This window comes from Talpa europaea (assembly GCF_964194135.1).
Source record: "Talpa europaea genome assembly, chromosome: 13".
In the NCBI taxonomy this organism is placed as follows: Eukaryota; Metazoa; Chordata; class Mammalia; order Eulipotyphla; family Talpidae; genus Talpa; species Talpa europaea.
This window is the reverse complement of record NC_140080.1, coordinates 84,231,942-84,253,310: the sequence shown is the minus strand read 5'-3', so window position 1 is coordinate 84,253,310 and position 21,369 is coordinate 84,231,942. Positions and strand designations below refer to the sequence as shown.

The following is a 21,369-nucleotide window of genomic DNA, read 5'->3' as shown; positions in this document are numbered from 1 at the left end:
GCAATGTCCTTTATATTTGTTGAAACCCCCAAGACTAGGGAAATATGTGTTTCATTTTGACAGGTGGTTTCTAAACCCACATCAGAAGTACCCATTTGCCTTCATTTAATTTTCAAATTGACTTTAGCAGGCCATCTTCTCTACTTTATATCAAAGTTAGTCTTCAGTCTTGCAATCACTTTCTCCAGGGGCTGTCTGAGTCGATCCTCCTGTTTGAACTAAATTCCTGCTAGCTGGAAGAGCCATTTGGTGAAGGATGGGAGGTATTCAATAGTTCCAGAAAAACATTATCAATTTACAATACATACCAGCTCTAAAAAGATATATTTTGAAGAACTACAGAAAGCTTTCAAAGTTATTTCTGGCTTCATAGATTCTTAGCTGACTCCTTTGTAGGTAAAATTTCCCCCTTTCCTTCTTAGATCAGCACAGTATTGAAGTAAATGGATGAGTGACTACAAGTTAGTCAACCTTTTGTGGCAGAGAGGTGAGAGGTGGGGGTAAGATTGATGCTGAGATACATGTGTCTCTCTCAAAAATATGGGTGATATTAAGAGTCTTGACAAAAACCTTAGACCACAGACAGCCCAAACTAGCACACTGAAGTAAATGTGTCCTTCTTCTCTCCCTCACTGTCCCTCAGCCTGATTCTCCTCCTGGGCTGCTCAACTCAGTGATGACTACCCAGTCCTCTCAACTGTACCATCCTAAAACCCAAAATGCAGTCTCTCCTCCTGACTCCCCCTCAGTCAATTCTTCTAGGAGTTCCCCTTTGGGACAACTGGGTAATCTATTTTATCCCCACTGCCACACACAACCACACCACCATTCTCCCTCACCAGGATGACCACAGTGGTTTTCCAGATCTTGTGCTCTCCTTCCAGTCACCTCTCTTAAGTGTACTATCTGTGTAACATCCAGAAGAATAAGCTTATAACAAGATATATTTGGTCATTTCATGTTACTCTTTATCCTCAGAGTCTACTCTTTACCTCAGGGAAACCCCAACCTTCTCGGTCAGGCTTCTTCTATAATGAGGCCTAGAGAAAAGGATGTAAGTGCAAATACTTTCATTGGAAAGTAATCCCTGGAAATGCTGGTGGGAAAAGGGAGTGAGACTGGGCAGGGAGGGAAGGCTAGAGAGTGTTGCTGGTGATTATCACTGTGGGAGATGGAAGGGCAACTGTGCTGAGGCCTCTGGGAGAGAATGTAGCACAGTTCTCTGAGTTATCTTTCCCCAGGAAGCAAGTTGGGGCATTTATCTACCATTCCTCCTCTGCTGTTGCCTGAGGACAATTCCAGTGGCATTAAGCTTCCCACAGGAAAGCCCAGTGTGCTCTTGTTGCCAGAAAAATAAACACCTTTGGGCAGAGGCACACAGGTGTCCACAGAAAGCAGCATTCCTTAGCTCTACTACTCAGCAAATATCCCTAGAGGATTTCTTCCATGTCAGCCTTTCTAGGCACAGAGAAGAGGGTGGTGAACAACGTGTGAGGCCTTTGTCCACATGGAGCTTATAAGGTGGCTCTCTGGGGGTGGGGAGGTGATGCTTACTCAGCAGGCTCTCTCCATGCTGATCCTCTGCAGCAATTCTCACTGTTAACTTGCTCCTCTGGTTCACTTAACCCCTACTTTCCCTCTTTTATTTATTTGTGTGTGTGTGTGTGTGTGTGTGTAGGAGAACTGAGTAAAGGCCAGAGGCACAGGGGTGACAGGGGTACAAGGAAGGTAAGAGGAATTACCAGAGGCAGAGTGGGGGACAGAACAGGCGGAACTACTGAAATACACTGCTGAAGGGAGCAGTGGGAGAGACAGTAGAGGTCTGCTGGACCATGTGGGTAGCTCCCTGGACAGGTTTCAAACTCAGGCCATCTTGGTGATAGTGCTGACACTTAATCCCTAGGACCACCAGGGAGGCCCCCTATTTTCTCTCTTGACTAAGTTTAGGTGTGTTTCTTTTTATGAAGACTGACCCAAAGTACTTTGCAAATTATCTAACAGACAATAGTTAACATTGATGCTATAGAAAAAGTATAAAAATCAATAAAATAATGAAGAATTAACCTGACAAAAAGAAATACACGTTAAAATAAAATCTAAAAGTAACTGTCATAATGATGTCTATGAGAAAAAAATCTTTCAGAGTAGCAAGATCTTAAAGACTGGTAGTATTTAGGGTTGCCCAGGGTATGGCACTCTGTTATGCCATCCACTGGGAGTTTTGTAAGAGAAAATCCTTTACAGCAGTCAATTTGGCAAAAACCTTAAACAAGAAAAATATTCATATCATTTGGCCAAATATGCTCAGGTCTATAAATGTGTCACTTGCAAAATAACAAATGTCCCCTTTTACCACTGCATCAATCTGAAATCACAACATGCTTTTTTCCCAAAATGTTATACTTACATAGTTCAGAAATTTAAAGAAAATGTTTATTTACTAGATCTTTTCACAAGAGATTTTTGAAAAAACAAATGTGATTAGTAATGACTTGGAGAAATCTTTTTGAGAAGGTTCAAGATGTTACACAAATGCTTTAAAACAATAGGAGGGAAACTTTCGAATTCTTTTTCCTCAGGAGCAGTTCACTAACAAGGGGTTGGTTTCTTCAACCATTCAGGGGTTGACAAGAAGGAGTTAGGGCACTGAGCTCTTGTCTTCAAGCTGCAGCCTGTGTCTCCTCCCAAGGCTTGCTTGTCTGGACACCTCTCGGATGGCACAGATAAGGCTCAGAATAGAATTAATCAGGGACTCTTTACCTCAATTTAAACAGTCCTTACATGAAAAGGAAGGGGCACATTTTTGACAAAAGAAAGGCTTCTTCCTTTATACAGGGGCATTAATTTTGTCCTTACTAATCCTCCATGCTTTCTCTCAACAGTAACTTGTCTTCACATAAGGTCTCAATAAGGAAGCAATCAGGACTTCTTTTCTTTGCTATTGGAGGTCTAATCTCCAGGCTGGCCCTAATCTCTCTGGCCCATTACTGTTGCCATGGTTACAACTTCTTTATCTGTTGTCATGGAGAAGAAGAGGTGAATTTGCCACACTAAAACATGTTTTTTTCTTAAGAAACCCCCTTAAAAAATTATGATAGCAAAATCCAGGAAAAGAAAGAGATTTTTGAAAGTAATTTGAATCCAAAGTATGGTTTTCAAACCCGGAACTAATAATAATAATTTTATGATGTCCATGGCAAAAGTGTTGGTGACAATTAGATTCTTCATTTAATTTTTCTATAAAGGCAACCTCCCTCTAGATATCAGAGACATTCTTTTTTCTGTCAGTTTTATTACATTAATGGATATTAATTTTTCTCTGAGTTTATTAACTATGCCATGTCACTACTTCCTATGAGTCATAAAAGGTGATGAGATATATTCATAAAAATACAAAAATATTTAATTTCATTCTCCACATTAATATATTAATAGAAAGCACAAATGAAAAAATATTTTTTATTGTTCTAAGGACAAATACCTATTTTTTTCATCCTGTTGCATCTTTTCTTCTTCTTGTTCCCTTGACATGAAACTCTATCTAGCTTTTTGTCTAAACAGAGTAGACAAAATTTAAGTTTTGGTTTAACATTTTATAGCTTACAAAATAATTTCACAAATGTACCAAAAGAAGTTTGACTTTTCTGTCATTTGAAAATGACAAAGAATAACATTTTTCAAAATTTTCTTATTTTCAAAATTTAAAGAGCCCAGGCTTTTGATCTGTGTACTAAGAATGTGCTCTTCACACACCATCCCACTTTCTCAGTCTAGGCAGGGAGAGCCAAGTCTTGAGGGGTTTTCAAAAGCTGAGTTGTAGGTTCTCTGCTACCTTCCAACTCTCCTCGGAACTGCCTCAGTTCCATGAAGATCTGGTGATTTCACCTCTGCTGCCTTCCTGTGTTCTGTCCTGTGCTGCACCACCTCCTGCCACGGCCTGGACATCCCCTAGAGACTCCAGCTTTGATGTCACCTCAAGAGACCCCGACAGAAGATGTGTCCCCTCTGGATATTTCCTGCACAGCACTGTAATGTCTAGTCATTTTTATTTTATACGCAAACTCAATGCTTTGTAACAGTAGAAACTTAGTCCAAGCCGTTCCATCAATGTAGCACAGTACAGGTAATCACACCATAGGCATCTCCTAGGTCAGGGTGAGCTCACAGGAAAGGCTTTGCTAATTAATAAAATTATAATATTCAGGCTTTGACTAGATAACTTCCTTTCTGGTTCCTCCAAATGGATCCTTGACGATATGTATGAAAGTGGGCTGTGTTATTTCTGCAAGCTGGTGATGCTTATTATTACTGTGCTAATAAATTACAAAGCAGATTCTAAAATCTGACCTCAGAGGCAGGTTCCTAGGGAATGCAGGTGTTAAGTGAGAACGTGTCATTTTGTAGCAGAGAGGGAAAAAATGTTCCTGATACTCAATGCTCTAGGAGGTATTCATATACACCAAAGATCTAGAAGGTGTGTTCCTGTAATCATTCCTAAAATAAATGCTGCTGTCATGAAGAAGCAAAAAAGCAGCCTGAAAAGTTGTTTGGGGCTAATCTGTGCATCCAGAGGAGAACTTAGGGATCTGTCACAGAAATTCTGATTCTTATCCCAAGGCCATACATCAAAAAGAATTCCAGGTCAAGGTTGTATGCTAAGAAGGATTACCTATGGTCCCAAAGAGATAAGGCCAAAACAAATTCTGGAAAGTATTATCCTATCTGCAGAAATAATTGTATCTCCCAGAGTTTGAAGTCTTTTCATACAAAAGGAGAAGAAAAATATTATCTGGTAAGCTGGTAAACAGATGCAAGTGTGAATGAATGTGTTTATGCTCAAATCTGCACACTATATGTATGCCTTTAATGGTTTTATTTTTCACTTTATTTAAAAAAAATATTCTTTTAAGAGTTCATCCAAGACGCAACAAGGACCACAGGCAGTTTGGAGAGGCGGCTAATGAGTCACTTACGTATTTATATGGATTTCAGTAGAAAACTACAATTAAATAGAGGGTGGTTTTGGACCCTGCTCTGACACTCTGTGGCTCTCTGCTTTGGAAAGTTATTTAGTCCTACAGTCCACATTTAAAAACTGATCGAAAATATTTCTCAAGCAGCATTAAGTGACGGCAAGAAATAGATTTGAAGGACTGCTTATAGTATCTATCATATGACTTGTATTCAATAAACGGTGGCTATCATGTGTCTCTTTTTAGATCCAGAACTGACTTCATTTTAAGTCTCTATTCTTTTTCTGGATTTTCTGCTAATCATCATACCCGTTTCATCTGTCATTAGGCCAACTTTAATCACCTCCCACCAATGTCTCTTCCTGGCATCGCTCATGAACTGCAGGAGAGTGATGCGTCCACCTAATGCCTAGTTCCTTTTGTTTCCATCTTTTCCCTTGAGTTGATGCCATTGAAATTCTAGCCATTGCTCATCCCTTCTCCATGTCTGTGGACCCCAAGCATGCCATTTCCATTGTTCCCCTGTCACCTGAGCTTCCTCTAGGGATTAAGACTGACAAGCTGTGACATCTCCCCTCCCAGTCCTCACAAGCCTTTATCATCCTTTACCTCCTCTTAGACACATGGCACATTGTCTCTGGCAGCCATGCAATCCTCTTCTCTACCCGTGAGGAACACCCAAAGAACACAGGTGTTGCTGCTACAGATCAGCATGACAGAGTTGGTAATAGCTGACAAGTGGTATTATTTAGAAAAAGGAATTGAATCAGCGCTAAAGGCTTTTAATTTTGGGGGGAGGGGGTTAAGAAATTAACTTTTTTCCAGTGTAAAACAAAAGTAAAATGAAGACAATACTAACTAAGCAAGCAGAAGTACACATTTATATTATTATTTTAACATGTAGCTGTTTTTAAGAAGCACTTTTACTGTTTTAGTATATCAAATGACCAAAAAATCCAAACAACAGCTCTAACCACATTTGATTACTCAGTGAGTTATACTAATGGCAAATTTCCAACTCTGTCCATGAACTTTAAATTTAAAAGTACATATTTAGGAGTATGGTAGCTATAGAAATGCTCATTTCCAAAATGGAGTACTTTTAATGTTCTGAAATGTCTATGAGCATCACAGTGGCTGGTTCACCAGATGCTAAGCTTCCAAAGGACAGGATGGGAATGGCAAGTGTGTGGGGGTGGCTTGAGGGCCGAGTATGTGGTGGGCATGGAGGTGTGTTAAGTATCAGTGTGCTATACACATGGTTCCCAACCCCTAGCTACTCATCCTGAACATTATAGTTTCAAACACCAATTAAAGGGAAATAAAAATAAAACAATAAAAAGGATATAAAATATTACTTATTCCCATTAAGTTTACACAAGTAAAACCTTATGTCACTGCTAAAGTCACTGAGCAATAAGTGACAAAGTGACATAGAATGTGTATGAAGAATGTTTCCTTAGATGCATGTTAATTTTGAGTTTGTCTTTCTAGCTCAATGGAAGTGAAAGAGGAAGAGGGGAAGGGAAAAAGGGATGAGGTGGAAAAAGATTAAGGGAGACTATTTTAATCTCCTTTCTGGAAAGTAAGATGTGGGGCATGGAGAACTTGGAAGTACAGCCGAGTGGTCATTCATGGAAGCTCATTCAGCTTATTGGCCTCAACTTAGAACTCATACTGCAAATCCATTAAGTAGATGGACAAAATAATAACAACCAGAGATGATTGATTAAGTAATAAAAACACATTATATAATTATAAATTGTGGTGGTGCATCAAATGCCAGGATTTTCTCTGATCACTCTAAACAGAACAAAATTAATTCCTACAGGAGAGTTGTGTCACTTAAAACATTTGATATTATAAAAAAATCATTAAAGATGTTGATTTATTTATAGACCCAAATAAATTTGAAGTATGCTTGACATAATTGAACATAAAATTGAAAATAAAATACAGGGCATGTGAAACTCTGAAACAGAGCAATAGGTGTTCATCTAACATAACTGACTGGTTATTTTTAAGTATTTGATTCCTGTTGCTATTACAGCTAAAGCAAAATGTATATTAGACATGCATTCACATGTTGATCATCATTAAGCAAGAGATATGATGGAGCACATCCTTTACTGGAGTAAAATGAAAGGAATCCTGGGATGCAACTAGGAGACAGGCTATATTCTCTTTCAGTTAGTAGCTGATTGGTTAACCTCTGAGGTCACTAATCCTGAGGTTCTGTCCTGTAAGAAAATAACAATATCTTCATCTCTCTTTTCTCTTTTTAAAAAATATCTTTCCCCCTTTTTTCCTTGAAATGGATGCATCCAAATTTGAGACAAAATTTGAAACCCAATGGCAGGCCCACTATCCAGTTCAGGAATAAAAACTGATTTTAAAGATAACATGGCACAGAAGGAGTTTGGAATTAGGAGGATAAATCAATGGAACGGCCCAGCCTGTCTTGACTATTTTTTATCACCTTAATGCATAGAAGTCTTTTCTCTATGAAGCAGAAACAGATTGCCCCTGCACAGTAAGGCTTAGTAATTAACGATGGAAAGCCACACTTGAAATCTCTACAAATCTCTACCAAATGAGAGGTAGCTCTGACAGCAGTGGAGAGGACACAGGCTGGTTGGGTTCAAGTCAGGCTCTGTCACTTACACTCTGTGTGACTCTCGGTTAGATACTTAAAATTTCTGTGCACTATTGCAAAGAGAGTCGGAAAGAACCATAAGCCAGGTTATTGTGTCCAGAAATAAATGTGAAAATAAAATTTGAAAACTCTTGAAGATAAACCGAGGTGAATATGTTATGCTAGGTAGGGAGGCAGTTCTAAGAATGTGACAAAAACCAGAAGCCATGAAAAGAATATTGATAAGTATGACTATAATGAAAGTAAAAGATAGATATGGAAAAGCATAGTAAATGAGATTTGAAATATGACTGAAAAACTGGAACAATATTTTAATACTACTGTAAAGGATTAGTTTTCCAAATATGCAGATCACTAACAAAAAATCAGTTTAACCACGAACAGAAGAAGATAAGTAAAAAAGCCAAGTTTTCAAAGATGGGAAAGTAGTATCTGTAGAAGCAACATTCATTTCAATATATTTTTAAAAAATCCTATTATTATCTCCTCCTTAGAGTAATTGTTAATTCCACTGGAAAGAATTATTTCACTATAATGGATGTCATCATAAAAATACAAAGTACTGTGGCCTTCACCTTTAAGAATGCAAAAAGTTGTTAAGTCTTCATGGGAGAAGGAAATCATCATTCTCACACCTTTAGTTATTTAAAGCACAGAGTAAATGATATACTATATTCACAAGTAAATATTTTGACAAGAGAAAAAAACTCCCTGTACAGAGATCAGAGCTCCATGCCACACTTACTGAAAGATTTCTAAATTGCTAATATGTGGTTTGGGATTCTATAGCTATTCTGTAAGAAGCATGAAGATATGGTTATGAAAGTTAACTAACTGTAGTCTCCAGTTCCCTCCCTTCTATAGTTGTGCCCACACCAAGATTACAATTTTCAAATAAAATCACTTAGGGATAACTAGAAAACAAAACAAAAAATAAACAAGCAAAAATGCCATGATCAATGAAACTAGACATCTCCTGCCCTCTCATCTACATAATCCAAACATGTATATTACCTCTTCTGGGGTCTGATTCCCTTGGGTACAGATTAGAGATGGGAAATCTGGGGAATGTGAAAGTTTGATTATTGAGGCTTCCCTTTCTCCCCCACTTCTCTCTCCCTCGCCCCTCCCTCTTCTCCCTGGGCTCTCCCAGGAGGAGGTGCTCCTCCATAGCACCAGCACTTGGGTACACCATCTCCTATGGCTAAGTAGATGGATATCATGGAAGGTGGTAGAATCACATTACATCTTAGTCATAGACCTGATTGCAACCATTTAAAAGAGAGGTAGGGAGTCTAGGAAGAGGGCTAGATTTAGTGACATGCTTTCAAAGGACAGTGTGAAAAGTGAAAAATATTTACTTCATGGTAAAAGTCTGGCAAATGGAGCTACTACTTAAAGTGGTGAATGTTCTCATCCGGTGATGTCATGTGGCTGACACCCCCCGCCACCCCAAAATTATGTGATGAGAAGGGGCTTCACCTCTTTGAAAAAAAAATACAAAACCCCAGTGCAAATCATTAGAAAAACTTCCAACAAAGCCAGAGTGGAAGATAGTCTGTAGGTTAACCACAGGATACAATTCAAGAAGGTCAAGATCAAGGAAAACAAGGAGAGACAGGAAGTGTGATTGAAAAAGGAGACTGGGGAGACATGGCAGCCAAACACATGGCTGGACACTGGACTGGATCCAGAGACAGAAAAATTGTATCAGTGGAAACACTGGTAAAATCCAAATAAAGTCTGGAGTCTAGTGATTTGACCAATGTTGGTTTCTGAGTTTTGACAAATACACCACAATCATGGGAGTTGGTAATAGTGGGAGAAACTGGGTGAAGGGGATGCAAGGACTCTGTCATACTTTTACAACATTTGTGTAGATCAAAAGTCATTCCACAATTTATATAAATAGCTTCTTTGGAAAAGAGGAGTAACTACTGCTGTAATTATAGTTGATGGCACAACCCTAAAGCTCCTGTCACTGGTGTTTTGTAAAAAGCTGAGCTTAGACACCATGAAGACATGTGACAAAGGGACACTTATCTATTTAAAGTGTACCATTTCATTCTGAGTGTAAAGTTAGAAAAAAAAAGGAACAAGGACAGTGTTATGTTTTAGGATTCTTAGAGTGTGGTCATAGCTAACATCCATCAACCAATGTGAAAAGATTAATTCTGGAAGTTTGATAGGGATGTGCACCATCATGACTTCCAAACAGGGACCTGAGAGACAAAGCATTCAGACCGCAGTCATCAATCTGGGAAATGTCATTCCACACAGAGCTCATGTGATTCATGTGGAGGCTTCTGTCTCACCTCACCCTGTTCTAGCTCTCTGTCCACTTTGTATTTCATTCCAGGGAGCAATGTATTGGACTCCAACTAACTAGATTCTTGTTTCATTCTATTTTTCAACCTACCAAGAAGCTAACAGCAGGGAAAATTAAAGGAGACAGGAAGGAAAGACAATTGTGCTCAAGGTGGCATGAAGAATTTCCAAAGATCATGGACCTAGCTAATTACCAAGTTTGCTTGTCACCTGGGTATGGATGTGACCTGGGTGATATAGGGCGTATTATAGACAATGCCCATAACTAGGGTGATTTGGCGCTCTATGTGCTTCCCCAAGAGAGACTGGGAATGCTCGCAAGGATGATAAGAAAATGAAAGCAAATAATAACTAGGGCAATATAATTCAAAATTATGAGTGGAAATCTTCATTTTTTGGTAAATGGACAGCTATAGAGAGGAAGGTGAGAAGGAATAAATAGAATATGCTGGCAGAAGTCTAGAAAACAGAAAATTTACTGAAGAGAACATTTACTTACCAATGATGCAGAAGAAAGATTGAGTAACAATGAAGGCAGTTAAAAGTGTTTTTAAAAATGTACACATCACAGAGGACTGAAATCTAGGCAATATTTCCACATAATTTATTATGTCCTTTAAATATGACAATTCTTTTTTTTTTTTAAAGATTCATTTATTTATCTATACAAGCACTGGGCACAGTCAGAAGCATGGGAGGGTGAGAGGATTCACCAGAGCCAGAGCGGGGAACAGAACAGGCAGACTGACGAAGTACACTGCTGAGGGGAGCAGTGGGCGCAGCAGGAGAGGTCTGCCACGCCATGTGGGAACCTTGCTGGTGGCCGTGGATTGAACCAGCACTGCAGAGGCTGCAGGCAACCTTACAAGCCAGCGCTCAACCACTGCGCTACCAGGGGATGCCCTTAATTATGGCAATTCTAATGAAATCTATAAAATCTTTTCTGGTAAGCAATTCTCCTCTTTTTTTCCTGAAAGATATTTTCTCATCTCCATTAGCAGTTATGATCAACAATTTTGAATTTCATTTGAGACTTAGCCTTTGCGTCAAGCATACTGACTCAGAAATGTGGCCTCATTTTATGTTTTCTTATATTTAGTTTTGGAGGATACCAAAATAACCAGGGATATTTTTATTTTCTTAATTCCCCACCCCTTATTATCAGATCATTTCATGATTTTCAGTCATTAAAGAAGGAAATATAAGTTACTAAGCCCTTTCATCACAATTTATCTCCATAACAACCTCATCTAAAGGAAGCTATCATGATCAACTCAATAAGCAGCAGTCTGGCAGGTTTTTCTCTGATGGAGGCTTCACTAGGGACTGTGAGTTACAAGCGTTTGATTGACCCTCTTGATATCAACTGCAAAATTTAGAGATGTGTATTAAAAATCTCATAACTTATCTTAATGACTTATTAGGGAGCTTCCTGTGCCATTTTCACTCTGATTTATTATCTGCTATGAAATATATTTATAATTCATGCTAAACCACCACTCTAAATTTTGAGTAGATCCTAAGGGTATAGGATATTGAGACTTGTTGAATAAATCAATGGCCACATTTCATATCCTTCCTGGTTTTTTATGATTCCTTTTTCAGGACTTGTCCTTCTAATCTTGACCAATAACTCCAACCCCTTCCATCATTATACACTGACATTTTCTTCCTCCTCTCCCCTTAGCATGTATATCTATTTATGAAAGTTTATTTTCCTCTCTTGATTGTATTAATTTCCTTTCTTGTACATGTGTACCGAAGTCTCCTACTTTGAGTAACTGATGGTCCAAAGTTTTTAAAATATAAGCACATCATTACGTAGAAGGAAATGAATCCTTGTTTATCAAATCCTTTTTATTAACCTGTGCTATTGATCTCTTTGGATTCTGACATATTGGGGGTATATTTAAGATGTAGTCACCTTCAACATCCCCCACACCATCGTTCTTAATTCTGCTTCTCAGTTTCTTCTCATAAAAATGCAACCCATACGGAAACATCATACTAAAATATGGCAAGATAATTTCTGCGAAAGAATTCATTTTCACTTGTACAAATTAATCTGGGTTGAAACTGAGCCATGTAGATAAAAGCTTGTTTAATTTGGATTTTAGCATATGTTTTTCTAATATATATTTTAAAACTGAACAAATCTGTTATACCCAGACTAGAATAATTTCATATATAGAAACCTTCTTTAAACAATCTAGAAGGAATAAAATGATACAATTCCTTTATTAATCTGAATAATGGTTTGCCTTCTTAGAACAAAATCTCCTTTAAAGCAAGGGAAATATCTAATGCATTTATATATTCATTCATCTTATCATATTTTCTCTCAAAGTATTTTTCCTTAGCACTGTCCATGCAACAGGCACTGTTCTAGCAATAGGTATGCAATGTAAACAAGGGAGTCCCCTGTCCTCTGGGAGTGAACATTTTTTATTGGTACCCTCCTGAGTGACTGATTCAATATGTTAAATGGAGTAGAAGTTCACATAATCACAGGCATTATTTGATATGTTTTTGACCTGGAGCAAAAAGACAAGTCACAAATGAGGACGAAAGGCAGCTCAGGACATTGGTTAAATTCCAGAGTCAAATGCTTTCCCACATACTAGCTATTTGTCCTCACACAAGTCACTTCACCTCATTATGCTTCAGCTTCTTCATCTATGATACTAGCTAACCTCTAGAATATCTCAAGAATCAAGTAAGAGAAAATATGTAAAATCCACCCAAGAATGCTTGACTCGCAGGAAGCATATGCTAAGGTTCAGTTAAATAAAGGAAATGTGCAAGAGAAAAAAATAAAAGAAGCCAAAAATACAGGTTGGAATTAGGTCACTAGACAATGTCTAATAATTCTAATGGCACCGGTATCACTATAAGACATTCAACCTTTAATATTTGCCCCTACTTCCTCATTTTAAAGATGACTATGTTAATGTAAATGTCCACTGCCTCTTTCACTCAGAGTCAGGCTGGGTGACTTCCCAATCCCAGAAGAAAGTTGCATAATTAGAAGCAGCACTCTCCTGCTTTTTGCCCTATGGGTTGCCAGTGCAGGGGAGAGACTTAGGCTGGCAGAAGAAACTAACACCAGCTAGTGATGGTTTGTTTTGATGAGAAATTGTACCATTACTGGTTTTGAATGATCTTTGCATATCAGGTATTATGGAAATACATCTGGGATAATCAAATAGTTTCCATTGCCATTTTGCATCCTGAAAGGCATTGGGTGGCCTAGGACTGCACTTGAGGTCGCCAATAAAATGGCAGAAAGGTCTGCACACCCAAGCTCTTGGCTGCGATGATATCATATAATATGTACAAGCACAGAGAGCATTACAAACAACTTCTGCTGACACCATCTGTAGCTGCCTTCCTGATATTTGAAAATGAATATTAAGTGTTGAGTGTTGTGTACTTGTCATGAAGAAAATATACTAGATAGAAAAAAAGTTAAAATTATTAAAAGTCATATTTCTCAGGTTGAAATTATTGATGCATTTGCAGTATTTAGGAGGTTGTCAAGAGTTGCGGCCTTATTTTGCTATAAACCCACTGGCATATCGTTAGTGTCATCTTTGAAGTATTCACTAATTCAATGACAGAATTGTAAATTCTTTTCAGTCTAGAAGGTATAGAGCCACCTGTTATTTTGAAAACTGAAACAACATGTATTTAGTACATGATAAAATTAAGAAAGCTAGCACTGTATGAATCACAGATGCTAATTTGCTCACATAAATGGAGAATGATATATTGTACAATCCTGGCAATTATGTCAGAAATCAGTCTAGAGTAATTCATTAACACCTTTTCTTCAGAAAAAAAAGAAGGAAGCTGACATCTGTAACTAATATTATGATCTATGTTATTTTATATTATGTTTTTGATTTTATGAACAGTAGCAACCATAAGATAATTGAATAGCTAATTATTAAAATACTCAGTTTTTTTATTCAGTCACTGTTCAAGAACGTGGATTCATTTTGCAAATTATAGGTCTTATTTTACTGATGAGGAGGAAGGAGATCGACAACTTTAGAGGCACATTACATTAACTCCTTCAGGAACTGATGCAGTCTGCACCGACAAGCTCGATTCTACTACATTCCACACAACGGTGCTGGAATGTTGTATAAAAGTCAAACCATATAAATAAAACCAGATTTTAAATGTACTTATTAGTCTGTAGTTTAAAATTGAATCAGACTCAGATTAAATTGTGCTGAAATGTGTTTATAAATTTGATTAAAGATACATTATTGATTTAATGTATTATTAAAGCATTATGTATTTCAGCATCATGTTATACAACAATCATGGCAGTCATACCCTAAGTTGACCAACGTGACTGTACTTCCTTTTGAGTACAGCTGGGCTTTTATAAATTATGGCAAAATTGGTGGAAGAAAGCAAAAGGAATCAAAAGGCCCCAGAAACAAGGGGAAAGACATGATATCATAGGAAAAGGAATCATTAATATCATATGGCAAAGTTGATGAAATTCTCACACACATAAGATAACATCTTATAAAGTTCTTTCTTGGATGCATGAAGAAAGAGCTTCTTCTGGTGACCTTAAAGAAGAGAGCTACCAGGTTATGAGCTGCTTATGAGATGACCACATGGCAGAAAACTGAGTGTTGCCCCTGATCTGAGGATAACCATTGAGTAATGACCCACTGGAAAATAGGGACAGTGGTGCTACAGACATGAGCAGATAAATTCTGCCAATGACCTAGGATCTTGGAAGTGGGCCTTTCTCCAGTCGTACCTCTGATAATGCATTAATCATAACCACCATCTGCACTGTCCCCTGGTAAAACCTGAAGCAAAGAGCTCAAAGTTATGCTTGGAATCCTGAATCACAGAAAAAGGAAGTACATGTGTTTGTGGTAATTTTTTAAGCAGCAAGAGAAAATGAATACAACCACCTGTCATATAGGTCAATATGAGAAACTTATCAAAGATCAGTTATTGCACTCCTCTTACTAAATCTATAGAGAAAATCTTAACTCCTGTGGAAGCTGAACATTTACCTATAACACAGGTATTATCAATTCAGTTCCCCCTAAGATGATGCAGTCTGTGCAAGATGAAGCTTTTCTTCCTATGTACAAATGACTGAATATTTTCAGAGACATGTTAAATCTATGATAATTTTCCAAATGATATTTAAATGATGAGGTATAGATCTTCTCACTTTCTAAAAACAACCTCATTGGTGAGTTCAATGAACTGTATTCATTTGAAATATACAATTTAATGAGTTCAGACAGATGTATAAACCCATAAAATTACCACCATCATCAAGAAATGGGTCCTATCCATCAACCTCAGAAGTTTCCTACTGCCCCATTTGCAGTTTGTCCTTCCTCCCACCTCCAGTTCCTGGCAACATGTGCTCTGCTTCCTGTCACTATAGAGTCAGTTTGCATTTCCTAGCATTTTATATAAAAGGACTCAAACATACATAGTTTTGAGTATGGCTTTTCTCATTCAGTATAATATACAACCTCTCATTTTTTTTTTGTAAAACTGAAAAAGCAATACATTCACTACCTTAAAAATTATTTTCCTGGAATAATGACTACAACTTTACAGATGTGCAGACTCCTTCTCTGCTCAAATATACCTGTGTAGATGTTATAAGCAGTTCACTTTTTATAGGCATATGTTATTCACCATACCTACTGAATAAATATATATGTATGCATGTAAATATATGTGTGTGTGTATTACAACCATAGCTATTTCAATTTCTTTGACTCAAAATGAATAATCACTATTCATGTTTATATGGAAAAAATCAATTGAAAATATGATTATAATGACTGCTTACAATTATGCAGTGAATGGCTCTCAGTAATTAACTGACATCATATGCTAGAAAAATCAGTAAGAAAAATGTCCCTGCCTAGCCCTTCCATTTCACTGAGGTTGCTTGCTCTGCTTTTGTCTTAGCATCATGCAAGCCTGAGCTACAGAGCTTGGGTGACACCTGTCATAATCAATTAGCTAAGGTGAAAAATGGTGTAAAAACATGGTTTGTAGATCGAGAGCAATTCAATCACCTTCAAATGTTCCCTTAGGAAATGCAAGTCTGCTCTTCCATTCAGCTATCTTTGAATTGATGAACACTATTTTCTTCCTCCATTCATGTAAACTACAAAAAGAGACTTGGGGACATTTTGGGAAGAAAGGTAAAAACACAAATCCTTACCCAGCTGAAAGCAGCTCAGAGTCCTAGATGGCAGTGTCCTAACTAACCACGTCAGGATCAGAATTGGAAAAATGGATTAGGAATTACCAGTCACACCCACAACTCTAAAGAATTTTATCCAGCCTTGGGATAAGAAATATAAAAAGAAAAATGTCATTTTTCATTGTCTTCATAGAATAATCATGCTTTTTTCATTGGCATCCTTCCACTAGCATTGATCCACACACTTTAATGGAAAGGTATTTATCTGACAGACCGTGAGGTCCCAAGTTTATACTTCATCTTTTTCTCCACTTCCATCTCCTGACCATAAGGTTGCCTGGTTACATCATCTTTGGAAGGGGCCTTTTTTCTTACCTGGCCCAGGTCCCTAATTCCCTACCACTGGGGAATTCAGAGAATGATATCTCCTTTGCTTTGTTCATTACAATATGCTGAGAAGCATAGTTTTGAACAAACTCAGAGAACTGATGACACAGATGTATCCTCAAGAAGCAAATACAGATGAATGAAAGTTTCCAGCAATTACGGATTCTTGTCAGAAATGATGCCTAACTCAGACACACTAACGATCTAGCACTAATGCCCCAGAGGAACTCTGAAGGTGACAACAGTTCCAACACTAACAAGAAGAGGTAAGAGTCAGCTGCCAGGGAATGAGAAAATAGAAGTTCCAGTTTTGCTTCTCATACTTACAAATATCACCCATATCTGCTGACAGAGAATGCCACTCTTGCTTTTGTGAGCCCCCCCTCTCGACACACAAACAGAAACTGGGAGCAACATGCCCTTCCATTAAAATATCTAGGTGCAAGGAAATAAATATGCAAAAGAAGTCACTATAGGGTGATAACTCTGACAAACGCAAAAAAAAAAATATTATCTTTTAACTACAGACTTTCCACTCCAGAGTCAAATTCCAAAATAAGAAGAAATCACTCATTGACCTTTACATTTTTACCTGTCAATGGGCTAAGCAAAATCCGATTTGTGTGTAAAAATGTGTCACTCAAGATTGTTCTGTGGATCTCTGTATATGCAAACTCTTGTTTATATTTAATAATAGTGCAAAGTTCTGATAATGTGATATTCTTGAATATCATGCCTATTATCACATACACTTATGCATTCAATCTGAGAATGTAATTCATAACCATACAGGGTCCCAAACCTTCTACATACACAGCATAGAAATGTTACTTCATTATTATTCAGTTAAATCAAGCTAAGATTGTATAAAAGTATAATTAAGGTAGAAAAGCCACCATTAAATGACTATAATTAAGTGCATGTCCTGCTTTATTAGGATTGACTATCCATAAAGATATTTAATATACCTTTGCCTTGTCAACATGTGTGCTTGATGTTCTAAGAAAACTGCAATACAGTAAAGTGTCATTCCCGGTGATACATCTTTAAAAGACAGGCACACAAAAGTGAGAGGCAGCCTCAATGGGTCCCTTTCCATAGTTATGAGTATGACTGGCTGATAATAAATAATTTTATATAGCTTACACATCCCACCCTGCTGGACTCCATTAACCTAGCTGGTACTCCATAAAAACAGTCTTTTGCTCCCTGACCATATTCATGGCCTCACTTCTCAGCCATTCTTTTCAATCACTTCACTTTCACTCCTAATTCCAGCCTCTGACTCCTGAATCCTTTTTTTTTTTTTTTCTTGTCTGTGGCTCTCCTAGCTCTTCCCCACTGGCCTTATGGCTGCATTCCTGTCTCTGACTTTTTGTTTTATCTAGACTTCTCTTAAGTGAGAGTTTCTAATTTGAAGATTTGGGGAGATTTCTAGTCAAGTCTTTGAGATCAGAGTTCTTAGACCCATATGTCCTTCTGTTCACTGTGTTCAGCAAGAAGTGGAGTGCTGCTAGAGTTAAGGCACCACGTATCAGTATCACTTTCTTCTTTATCTCTGCTGAAATCTTTATAAAATCTGTATGATCTTTGTAAGTGGGAGGGGGTGATCTTATTGAATGGTGAATTCTCAAAAAGAAAACAATCTCAGAGGGAGAACAGTATCCCCGTGGTAGGAGCAAGAATGTGTGTGATTCCAGGAAAATATTTCAGAAAAGAAAGTGTGAAGAGTCTGCTACCCATAGAACTTGTCCAACTCCATGGACTCATTGCTGTATCTTGTTGAAAGGAAATTCAGCAAAAAGTAAAGAAAACACTAAAATTGTGGTTGGATTTCCACTGAAATCCCAGGGATATTGTGAGTGTACAGTGCTTGCATTAAATTCAGTTGTATTAGCGTGTATCGTTTTAGATCAGGAATCACTATGAGGCCCCATCTACCTCTTTCTAGGTGTTTCCTGAGTAAAATCAAGACCAATGGGGCAGCTGCATGCTGGCACAGGTCATGTCAGACTTGGCGGCTGATATCATCACACCAGAGAATAGGAACACGGAAAATGCCTCGTGGCAGCTGAGAGGGGTATGACACACCCATAAATGAGTGGAAGTCAGTCAGTGCTTCCTTAATAGTAAGTGAGCAGCATGTCTTATCTTTGGTGAAACAGGCTCTAACAGGTTCTCACTCACTGCTTTTTCCACTTCACACAGTCCTGGGCCTAGTGCTCAGTTGCCCCCTGTGGTGCAGGGACTCAGGATTTGTGAACATTTCTGCAAGTCTCTACCTGGGCCCATTGAAGGAAATGAAATATTATGCAAAGAATTTGACCTTGGCATAGCCTTCAGAGTTATAATTATGGGTCCCTCCCCATAAATTAGTGGAGGATTTTGGAATGACTGTCCCTATTTTCAAAATAGAAACCCAAGAGTGACAAGCGTGTGTCAGAAGTGAGTTCATAATAAACAGCTGCACTACACCTGCACTGCACTCAGCTCTGACACCTCTCTCCTCTGCTCTTCAGTGCCCTGCCACATGTCTGCTCAAGCAACGAGGCACTGCTGCCATCAATAACAAACTAAATTACATTTGACAGCCTAAATGAACAAGGTACATATTGGGATAGTGCATCTTTGACTTTCATAATGTTGTCACCAGAGCCACCTATCTGAGGAGGAGGGATGATGGAAAGACCAAGCAAGGATTAGACTGAAAGAGGAGGATGAAAATGCTAAATATCATCCCTACTCATGTTTCACAAAACAGAATCTGAAAGTTTGGGAGCTTCAACAGTGGGATGGAGAAAGTCTGTACCAGTTGAAACCACTATTTGAGCTCGAGAGTCCCCACATCAAGTTGGGAACCTCAAGTTGTTACCTTGAAATTGGCTATGGTGAAAATATTTACACTACAGAAACAGACACATACTACAATTCATGGATATTCCTTATCATCATAGCACTGGTTAGACTCATGTTGACTTTAAATTCTCCCTGGGAAATTTTCTCGTTAAAAAAAAAAAAAATACAGAACCATTGAATTGTCTCCATCTGTCAAGTTCTTCATGTTTGACAGTTTGTGATCATGCTGCCAAAGATGATCACATAGGTACATAAACAGAGCAAGGAGACATATTTCCACTATAAATGCATCTTAAAAACTAGCTATCTACTAGACAACGATGAATGGCAAGCATCTTGAACTCCATCAAAATACAAGATAGCTACTAAAAAAAATAAAGAGCAAAAGAAAAGAACTCAGAAACAATGATAACCTGAAAACCCTGTTTCCCAAGTTCCTTTGCAGACTACAAAGTTTATATGATTCATTGTGGTTCAGGCTGATTTATTTTTAACACCAGTGGCAAATTCTCCTACTCTTGTGCAGACCCTATTCTCCAACACCCTGTGACTTTAAGCTAGGGTAGGACTTAGTGTCTATATCACTTATTCGGCACTCAGTGACTGTTCTTTTCCGACATGTCTATATTTAAATATTCCTCTAATACCAAAGTAATCTCTTCTGAAATCCTAAGTGTGCTCATATTTCTTGATAGCCTGAACAGTGACTAGCATGTCATAGGTTCTTGATTATATATGTTGATGGATCAAGGGGGGAATTTTCCCTCTGATCATACACATCAACAACCGCACAGGCAGCCAAATCATCAAAGTGTCATTTTAGCACATCCTTCCTTGGGTGCTTCCTGTAATGTCAATAATTTGTCAGCTCTTACCTTCCCTGTTGTTTCCAATATGCTTAATTTATAACTTGTCTTTATCTTTGTCAGTGAGTAACAACTTCAGCATCCTTCCAAGACACAGTCTAAAAATAGGATATTTTCCCGAGCAATCCTTAAATCTTTGAGTATTCTTTTCTAACAGTATTTATTAGTTATTTTTCTCTAATAAATTCTATAATTATAGGTTTTCAAAGCTGTTCTTGAGAGGATAAAGAAAAACTGTGAATGTACTTACTTTTTACATTTCTCAAAAATAGGACAAGACAATTATGCTGATGTTGCAGTTCATTTACATTTTAAAAGGTGAATATATCCTTTGTTTGAACTTTTACCCTCAAAACCTCATGGTGATGAAGAAAGATTGGGTGCCACCCCTATTCCTAGGTTGCAAAGTTCCTTTGTGCCATTTTCTAAAGCAGGGTTTTAAGCATTCTTGAAAATGAACTGAGTGGCCCCATTAGATTTATTTAGCTCTTCAGAAACACTGTATTTGCTTTCCATCAGCAAATACTACAGTTTTTCTCTAATTCAATCTCCCACAAGCCTCAAGCTCATTGTAATTTGAATGATTTGGGTGAAACCAGGTACAGCTGAACCTTAAAAGCACATTAAGTCCTCAAAGGATAGAAATAAAGCAGCAAACACAAACTATACTTTCAAGAAAGAGGAAATGTCTATAACCAAAGATGAAAAGAAGGTGGGTAGAGGCTAGTATAAGGCAGAACAGAGGAAACAAACCTTATGTGCATTTAGGTTGTTGATGGGAAGCGAATGATTCATCCCACAAATTCCAGAGAGGATACAGAAGGCCACTGTTAGGTGGGGGCTAAAGTGGGAGTATTGTCTGGAATTGTAATTAAGTCTGCCTAGTTCTATTTCCACCCCCACTTAGTAGAGTCAAGTGATTGATTCCCCCCTATGAGGGCAGAAGGAGAGAGGTATGGCTGGTGGAGAAAAGCTCTAGACTAAACACAGAGGAGAAGAAGAATGAGGTGTGAGATGGGAAATAGAAAAAAAAAATAACACAATCTGCATGCTGAACAGGAGGGGTCCAACACTTTCCACCCA

The 21,369-nt window shown here is 38.0% G+C and overlaps 1 protein-coding gene across 1 annotated transcript in view; it reads right to left on the bottom strand.

Moving 5' to 3' along the window:
- Window positions 1-21,369, bottom strand: part of DCC (DCC netrin 1 receptor) — a gene marked incomplete at both ends in the record, with an annotated part of 1,034,810 nt that overhangs the window by 309,437 nt on the left and 704,004 nt on the right. The window lies entirely within an intron of this gene.